The sequence below is a fragment of the Rutidosis leptorrhynchoides genome, chromosome 1 (assembly GCF_046630445.1).
Source record: "Rutidosis leptorrhynchoides isolate AG116_Rl617_1_P2 chromosome 1, CSIRO_AGI_Rlap_v1, whole genome shotgun sequence".
Lineage (NCBI taxonomy): Eukaryota > Viridiplantae > Streptophyta > Magnoliopsida > Asterales > Asteraceae > Rutidosis > Rutidosis leptorrhynchoides.
The window spans coordinates 165,352,490-165,360,496 of record NC_092333.1 but is presented as its reverse complement, the minus strand read 5'-3'; positions in this window follow the sequence as shown (position 1 = coordinate 165,360,496).

The following is an 8,007-nucleotide window of genomic DNA, read 5'->3' as shown; positions in this document are numbered from 1 at the left end:
ATTAAAAATATTGATAATAAAAGTTCTCGTCCCTCCCTCGGGTAAAGCAATTTCGGTTCAAAGACCTAGTCTTCAACTTACGACGAATTTTAAAAATCATATTTTTAACTTAATGAGATAAAGTAAATTTTTGTTTTTAAATTCACACAACATAAATATAAAATTCAAAATTAATATTAAAAATTCACACCAAACTCAAAATTTAAAATGCATAAAATTAAAAATTAATATTTTAAAAATTAAAAATTCACACCAAACTTAATTTAAAAATTTATAAATTCATATCAAACTTATATTAATTTTTCAAATATTTACAATTTTAAATATATTGTTTTTACAAAGTTTACAATATTAATTTAAGATTAATTTTAAAAACATGGTAAAAATAAAATTAAAAATCTTTTTGTCTTTTTATCCCACTTTAATCAGTCAAATATTATCAAAAATATGCGCCCCTCTTTTCGGTAAAGTAATTTCGGTTCCAAGACCTAATTTAACTCATGACGAATTTTTGAAATATTTTGGGTTGATTGATTAAAGATATTTATACCTTAAGAATAAACGTTAAATTTCGCAGTGATGTAATAAATTTTTGAATGATATCAATAATTTCGGTCGCCAAACCTAATTTTATTTAATACCAATTTAATACTTTTTAGCGAACAAATTAGCGTTTATTATCAAAAGGTTAAAAATAAAAATAAAAATAAAAACTGTACAGACATACCTGTGAAATAGATTTCTTAGTTATATGATCTATTATATTCATAAGATAGTCGGTTTAATTGGTTTTCCATGGCTGCATAGGCGTAACCTCGAGCATTCATTGTCTTTTCTTCTAAACATATGAACGGTCCGTCTCTGCATAAAGTAACAAATTCGGTATTTGAATAGGTTTGATTATTTGAACATTTACCTCCATGTGACCATTTTCCGCATTTGTGACATCGTTCTAGGTGTCGTGCTCTTCTTTTTGCTGCGGATTTTGATTTTCCTTTACCAAATTGTAACTTATTATCTTCGCATCTGGATCCTTTTCTAACTCCGTCCATTCTTTCTCTGATTACTGATACTAATTCACTCGGTAGTATGTCATTATTTCTTTTAGTGATCAAAGCGTGTAGCATTAGACCATGGTTTAGTTCACAGGCAGTCTTCATTTTGTAAAAACCTAAAAAAAATAAAAATTCAGAATGGGGGGAGAAGACTAGTTCTTTAGGGTCTGCTAGGGAAAGACCATACGTGTTCCATTTTCGAGAACTACACGAAAACAGACAATCTAACTCTAACAGAAATACATATTATCCTTTAAAGACTTGATTCTCCCCACACTTAGTTAGCTGTGGTATCGAAATTGTGATTAACTTCGTTGTCGACTTCCATCGAACCATGTATGTAATGTTTAACTCTGTGACCATTAACTTTAAATTCAATGCCATTTGAATTTATTAATTCTATCGTTCCGTATGGGAAAACTCTTTTGACTATGAATGGTCCAGACCATCTTGATTTCAATTTTCCAGGAAATAGCTTGAATCGTGAATTGAAAAGAAGAACTCTGTCTCCTTCTTTAAATTCTTTTGAACTTCTGATTCTTTTATCATGCCATTTCTTCGTTCTTTCTTTATAGATTAACGAATTTTCGTATGCTTCATGTCTTAATTCTTCTAATTCGTTTAGTTGACTTAATCGTAGACGTCCGGCTTCATGTAAATCAAGATTACATGTCTTCAAAGCCCAAAATGCTTTGTGTTCAATTTCTACTGGAAGATGACATGCTTTTCCATAAACAAGTCTAAAAGGTGTGGTTCCAATTGGAGTTTTGTAGGCTGTTCTAAAAGCCCAGAGTGCATCCTCCAATTTAATGGACCATTCCTTCGGATTTGATCCTACGGTTTTCTCTAGAATACGTTTTAAAGCTCGGTTGGTATTTTCAACTTGTCCACTTGTTTGTGGATGATATGCGGTGGAGATTTTATGAGTTACTCCATATCTTTTAAGAACTTTCTCAAGTTGATTATTACAGAAATGAGTACCCCGATCACTTATTAAAGCTTTCGGTGTTCCAAACCTTGCAAAAAGACGTTTTAAAAAGTTGACTACAACTCGTGCATCGTTAGTTGGGAGAGCTTGTGCTTCCGCCCATTTAGATACATAATCAATGGCTACGAGTATATATAGATTATTATGAGATTTTGGAAATGGACCCATAAAGTCAATACCCCAAATGTCAAATACTTCACATACTTGGATGACATTTTGTGGCATTTCATCACGTTGACTTATTTTTCCGGCCCTTTGACATGCATCACAGGATTTGCAAAGAAGGTGTGCGTCTTTGTAAATTGTAGGCCAATAGAATCCAGCTTCATAAACTTTTCTTGCTGTTAGTTGAGGCCCATAATGCCCTCCTGTTGGTCCTGTGTGACAATGGTTTAATATTTTACTAGCTTCATCTCCAAATACACATCGGCGTATTATTCCATCGGGACAACTTTTAAACAGATGTGGATCTTCCCAGAAATAGTGTTTTATATCACTGAAGAATTTCTTTCGTCTTTGGTACGATAATCCTTTTTCAAGGAATCCACAAACTAAGTAGTTTGCATAGTCTGCAAACCATGGGATTTCTTTATAATCTATCTTCAATAGATATTCATCAGGAAAGTTGTCTTGTATGGCCGATTCATTCAGAACTTCTAATTCGGGATTTTCAAGACGAGAAAGATGATCAGCGGCGAGATTTTCTGCTCCTTTTTTATCTCGGATTTCAATATCAAACTCTTGTAAGAGTAAGATCCAACGGATTAATCTTGGTTTAGCATCTTGTTTTGAAAATAGGTATCTAAGAGCAGAATGGTCGGTATAGACCACCGTTTTTGCTAGAGCTAGATATGATCGAAATTTGTCAAATGCAAAGACAATAGCAAGGAGTTCTTTTTCAGTAGTTGTATAGTTCGTTTGTGCTCCTTGTAATGTCTTACTAGCATAATATATAGGTTGAAATCGTTTTTCAATCCTTTGTCCTAAAACGGCTCCCATTGCAAAATCACTTGCATCGCACATTAGTTCAAATGGTAGATTCCAATTTGGTGTTATCATGATCGGTGCATTAGTGAGTTTTTCTTTAAGAATATTAAAAGATTTGATACACTCATCTGAAAAGATGAATGGCGCATCCTTTTCTAGGAGTTTATTCATAGGAGTGGCAATTTTAGAAAAATCTTTTATGAAACGTCGGTAAAAACCGGCATGCCCTAGAAAACTCCTAACTCCTCTAACATTGGTGGGATGTGGAAGTTTAGCAATTACATCTACTTTAGCTCTATCCACTTCAATTCCTTCTTTTGAAATTTTATGTCCAAGAACGATGCCTTCTTTCACCATGAAATGGCATTTCTCCCAATTAAGTACTAGATTTGATTTTTCGCATCTAATTAGCATTCGTTCCAGATTAACTAGACATGATTTAAATGTATCACCGAAGACTGAAAAGTCATCCATGAATACTTCCATGCATTCTTCTATCATGTCGTGAAAAATCGCCATCATACACCTTTGAAGGGTTGCAGGGGCGTTACAAAGTCCAAATGGCATGCGTTTGTAAGCAAAAGTACCATAAGGGCACGTGAATGTGGTTTTCTCTTGATCTTCGGGTGCTATTGGAATTTGAAAATATCCGGAAAATCCATCTAGAAAACAATAGTAACTATTTCCGGCTAATCTTTCCAACATTTGATCTATGAAAGGTAAGGGAAAGTGATCTTTTCTGGTGGCGTCATTTAATTTTCTATAATCAATACATACACGCCATCCTGTTACAGTCCTAGTAGGAATAAGCTCATTTTTCTCATTTGTGATGACAGTCATACCACCCTTCTTAGGCACGCATTGAACTGGGCTTACCCATGGACTATCAGAGATTGGATAAATTAAACCTGCATCTAGCAGTTTAATAATCTCTTTCTTAACTACATCTTGCATATTAGGATTTAGTCTTCTTTGGCGTTGCACATACGTTTTATGACCTTCTTTCATAAGGATTTTATGTGTGCAATACGAAGGACTTATTCCTTTAATATCATGAATTTTCCATGCAATGGCTGGTTTATGAGCTTTCAACACAGAAATGAGCTGTGATTTCTCATTTTCAGTAAGAGAAGACGATATTATTACAGGTAATTCAGATTCACCATGTAAATAAGCGTATTCCAAATGGTTTGGAAGTGGCTTTAACTCTAATTTCGGAGGTTCTTCTATCGATGATTTGTATCGATATCTGTCTTCTTCTTTTAGCATTTGAATTTCTTCTGTTGTTGATTCATATCCATTAGTTATAAGTGTAGCTAACATTTCAGCTTCATCAATTGGTTCATTACCTTCTCCTAAAGAACATTCTCCTGTTCCTTGTAATTCTGGAAATTCTTCTAATAATTCCGCATGTGCATCTATAGTTTGAATATAATAACATGTATCATCTGCAGATTGTGGTTGTTGCATTGCTCTATCAACTGAAAAGGTAACACTCTCATCCTCTATACTTAGGGTCAGTTTCTTACTGAACACGTCTATCATTGCTTTAGCCGTGTTTAAGAATGGTCTTCCTAATATGAGAGGAACTTGAGAATCTTCTTCCATGTCCAAAACAACAAAATCTACTGGAAATACTAAAGTACCAACTTTAACTAGCATGTTTTCCATTATCCCTCTAGGATATTTTATTGATCTATCGGCTAGTTGTATGCTTATTCTGGTTGGTTTCAATTCTCCAAGGTCTAGTTTAGCGTATAGTGAATACGGCATTAGATTTATACTAGCACCTAAGTCTGCCAATGCTTCTATTGAACTAAGACTACCCAGAAAACATGGAATTGTGAAACTTCCTGGATCAGATAGTTTTTCTGGTATCTTATTCAACAGCACTGCTGAACAATTAGCATTCATAGTAACAGCCGAGAGTTCTTCCATTTTCTTTCTATTCGTGATTAGATCTTTCAAGAATTTAGCATATCTTGGCATTCCTGAAATCACATCAATGAAAGGAAGATTTACATTTATCTGTTTAAACATATCCAAGAATTTGGATTGCTCGGCTTCAAGTTTTTCTTTCTTCATTTTACTCGGGTAAGGAAGTGGTGGTTGGTATGGTTTAACATAAGGTTTATCCTTAACTGTGTTATCTTCATTAACCTTTTCAATTACCGGTTCTTTTTCCTTATCTTGATCAGGTTGTGGTTCTTGTGGAGTAGGAATAGTTTCATCAGAATTTACAGGTATTTCAGGTGGTTTAAGTGTTGTACCACTTCTTGTGGTAATAGCTTTAGCTGTTTCATTCCGGGGGTTAGCATTTGTATCGCTTGGTAGACTTCCCGGTTTTCTTTCACCTATTAACCTTGCTAGGTTACTCACTTCTTGTTCCAGATTTTGAATAGAAGCTTGTTGATTTCTAAATGCTTGAGCATTTTGTTCATTAGTTTGTTTTTGAGATGTGAAAAACTGCGTTTGAGTTTCAACTAGCTTCGTCATCATATCTTCTAAATTCGGCTTTTTATCATCGGTTTGTTGTGGTGGTTTGTTTTGAAAATTCGGTCTTTGCTGATTGTAAGTATTATTGGATACTTGTTGATTGCTAGGACCTTGTTGGTTGTTGTATGGAATATTTCGGTTATAGTTCTGATTTTGATTGTAAATAGGTCTTGGCGGTTGATAATTATTCTGATAATTATTTCCAGGCCTTTGGTTTATGTATGAAATATTCTCTCTTTGTTCCATTGTTAATTCAATACTGAGACAATCTTTTGTCAAATGTGGTCCTCCACACTGTTCACAACTAATTCGTATTGAGTGAATATCCTTAGTCATCTTTTCCATTCGTCTCTCGAAAGCATCTATCTTTGCTGAAATGGAATCTAAGTCATGGCTAGAATCGGCTCTAGCTGCTTTAGATGATCTAATGATATCTTTTTCTTGGTGCCACTCATGTGAGTGGGAAGCAGTGTTATCAATAATTTTGTAAGCATCAGTTTCGGTTTTCTTCATAATAGAACCACCAGCTGCTATATCTATGTCTTTTCTTGTAGTGATGTCGCATCCTTGGTAGAATATTTGTACTATTTGACAGGTGTCTAAACCATGTTGCGGACATCCTCTTAATAACTTTCCATATCTTGTCCACGCCTCATATAGAGTTTCATTTGGTTTTTGTGTGAACGTAACAATTTCTGCTTGAAGTCTTACGGCTTTAGATGCAGGAAAGAATTGTTTAAGAAATTTGTCAATTAAAACATCCCATGTATCGATCGCCCCTTCAGGTAACGATTCCAACCAATCTTTGGCTTCTCCCTTTAAAGTCCAGGGAAATAACATGAGATATATCTGTTCATCCTCCACTTCTCGGATTTTAAATAGTGTGCAGATCCTATTAAAGGTACGTAGATGTTCATTTGGATCTTCCTTCGGCGCACCACTAAATTGGCATTGATTAGTCACCATGTGTAGAATTTGTCCTTTGATTTCATAATCTGGCGCATTAATGTCTGGATGAGTAATTGCGTGACCTTGGCCAGTGCGTTTAGCTCTCATTCGGTCTTCCATACTTAAAGGTTCCAGATTCTCCATAATTGAATTTGTTGAATCGGAATCACTAGATGATTCTGTTTTAATGGTTCGTTCCTCAACAATCTCTGTTTGAATGATTGGTGGTTCCGGAGGAAAGTTTAATGGTTCAGGATCTATGAACCGTTCCTGAATATTTTCTGGATTCTCAATTGTGAGGTCGGGTTCAAAAAATGGATTATCGGAAATTTGAACTGAAGTACTTGGTCGACTGGATGACGATTCTAAAGAAAAATCAACGGCGGTTATATTTGTTAAACGATGTCTTGATCGAGTTACAGGTGGTGAACGTACAAAAGGTGATGAACGTCTTGCTCGGTGCATTCACAGAATATCCTATTAGTTTTTAAAAAGGAAAGAAAAATTATAATAAGTTATCCAATCAATAGACTTTTCTGATTTTGCCCACGTTTCGAATAGCCAAAAGATGCAGCAGAGGGGCAGGATTCGTTTGGTCTCAATATAATTGAGGACTGTTTGGCTCCAATAACCCGGTCCACGTACAAATCCAACTATTACTACGAACCAGAAAATTTTGATGTCTATCAATTTAACCACTCAAAATAAATTTTCGTAATTTTAAGAAATTTAGATAAGAAGTAGAAAAAAATTCTAAGTCCTAAAAACTAGAATGGCGAGAAATAAGAAAGACAAAGAGTTCGTCGCAAAAGGTCGAAAAAGAAAAATGGTTGAAAAATAAAAGGTGACGGAAAAATAAAAGAAACTTATAAAAACTTAAAAATACTTAACTAATTTAACCTTATTACTACAACTAACTTAAAATTATAATCGCAAATTGATATTACTAATTGGAATGATAATTGATACATAGTAAAAGGTCTAAAAATATTAAAGCTTACAGGAAAAACTAAATCCCAAATGGAAATAACTTAAAAAGAAACTAAAACTTAAAAAGGCGTCGCAAAATTCTAAAGCACCTAAATCTTAGTCTAAAGAAAAAGCACTTAAGGAATTCTACGGCAAAGCCTAAAAATCTAGGAGTAAAAATAACTATAGCAAAAACTAAGTTTAAAATTAAATATGAGCTAGAAAATACTAATTTTACACTACAACGATTAAAAAGGTACAAAATAACAAAATATATAAAAAGTTGTAAAAAGTACAATTTTTATAAAAATATTATTTTTATATTATTTATTTAATAAAACTACTAATTTTATAATTTAATAAAACTAATTTATACTAAATACAAATTAAATAAAACTTAAATTAAAATAAAACTTAATTTTAATATTAATTAGGGTTAATAATAATAATAATAATTAAAAATCCGTAATTAATGCAGTTTTAGGGCATCTGTTCGCGTGTCAGATAGTCTCCGCGAGTTGCGGTGATTATTGAGGAAAACCCCGCGAGTCGCGGGGTTCAGAA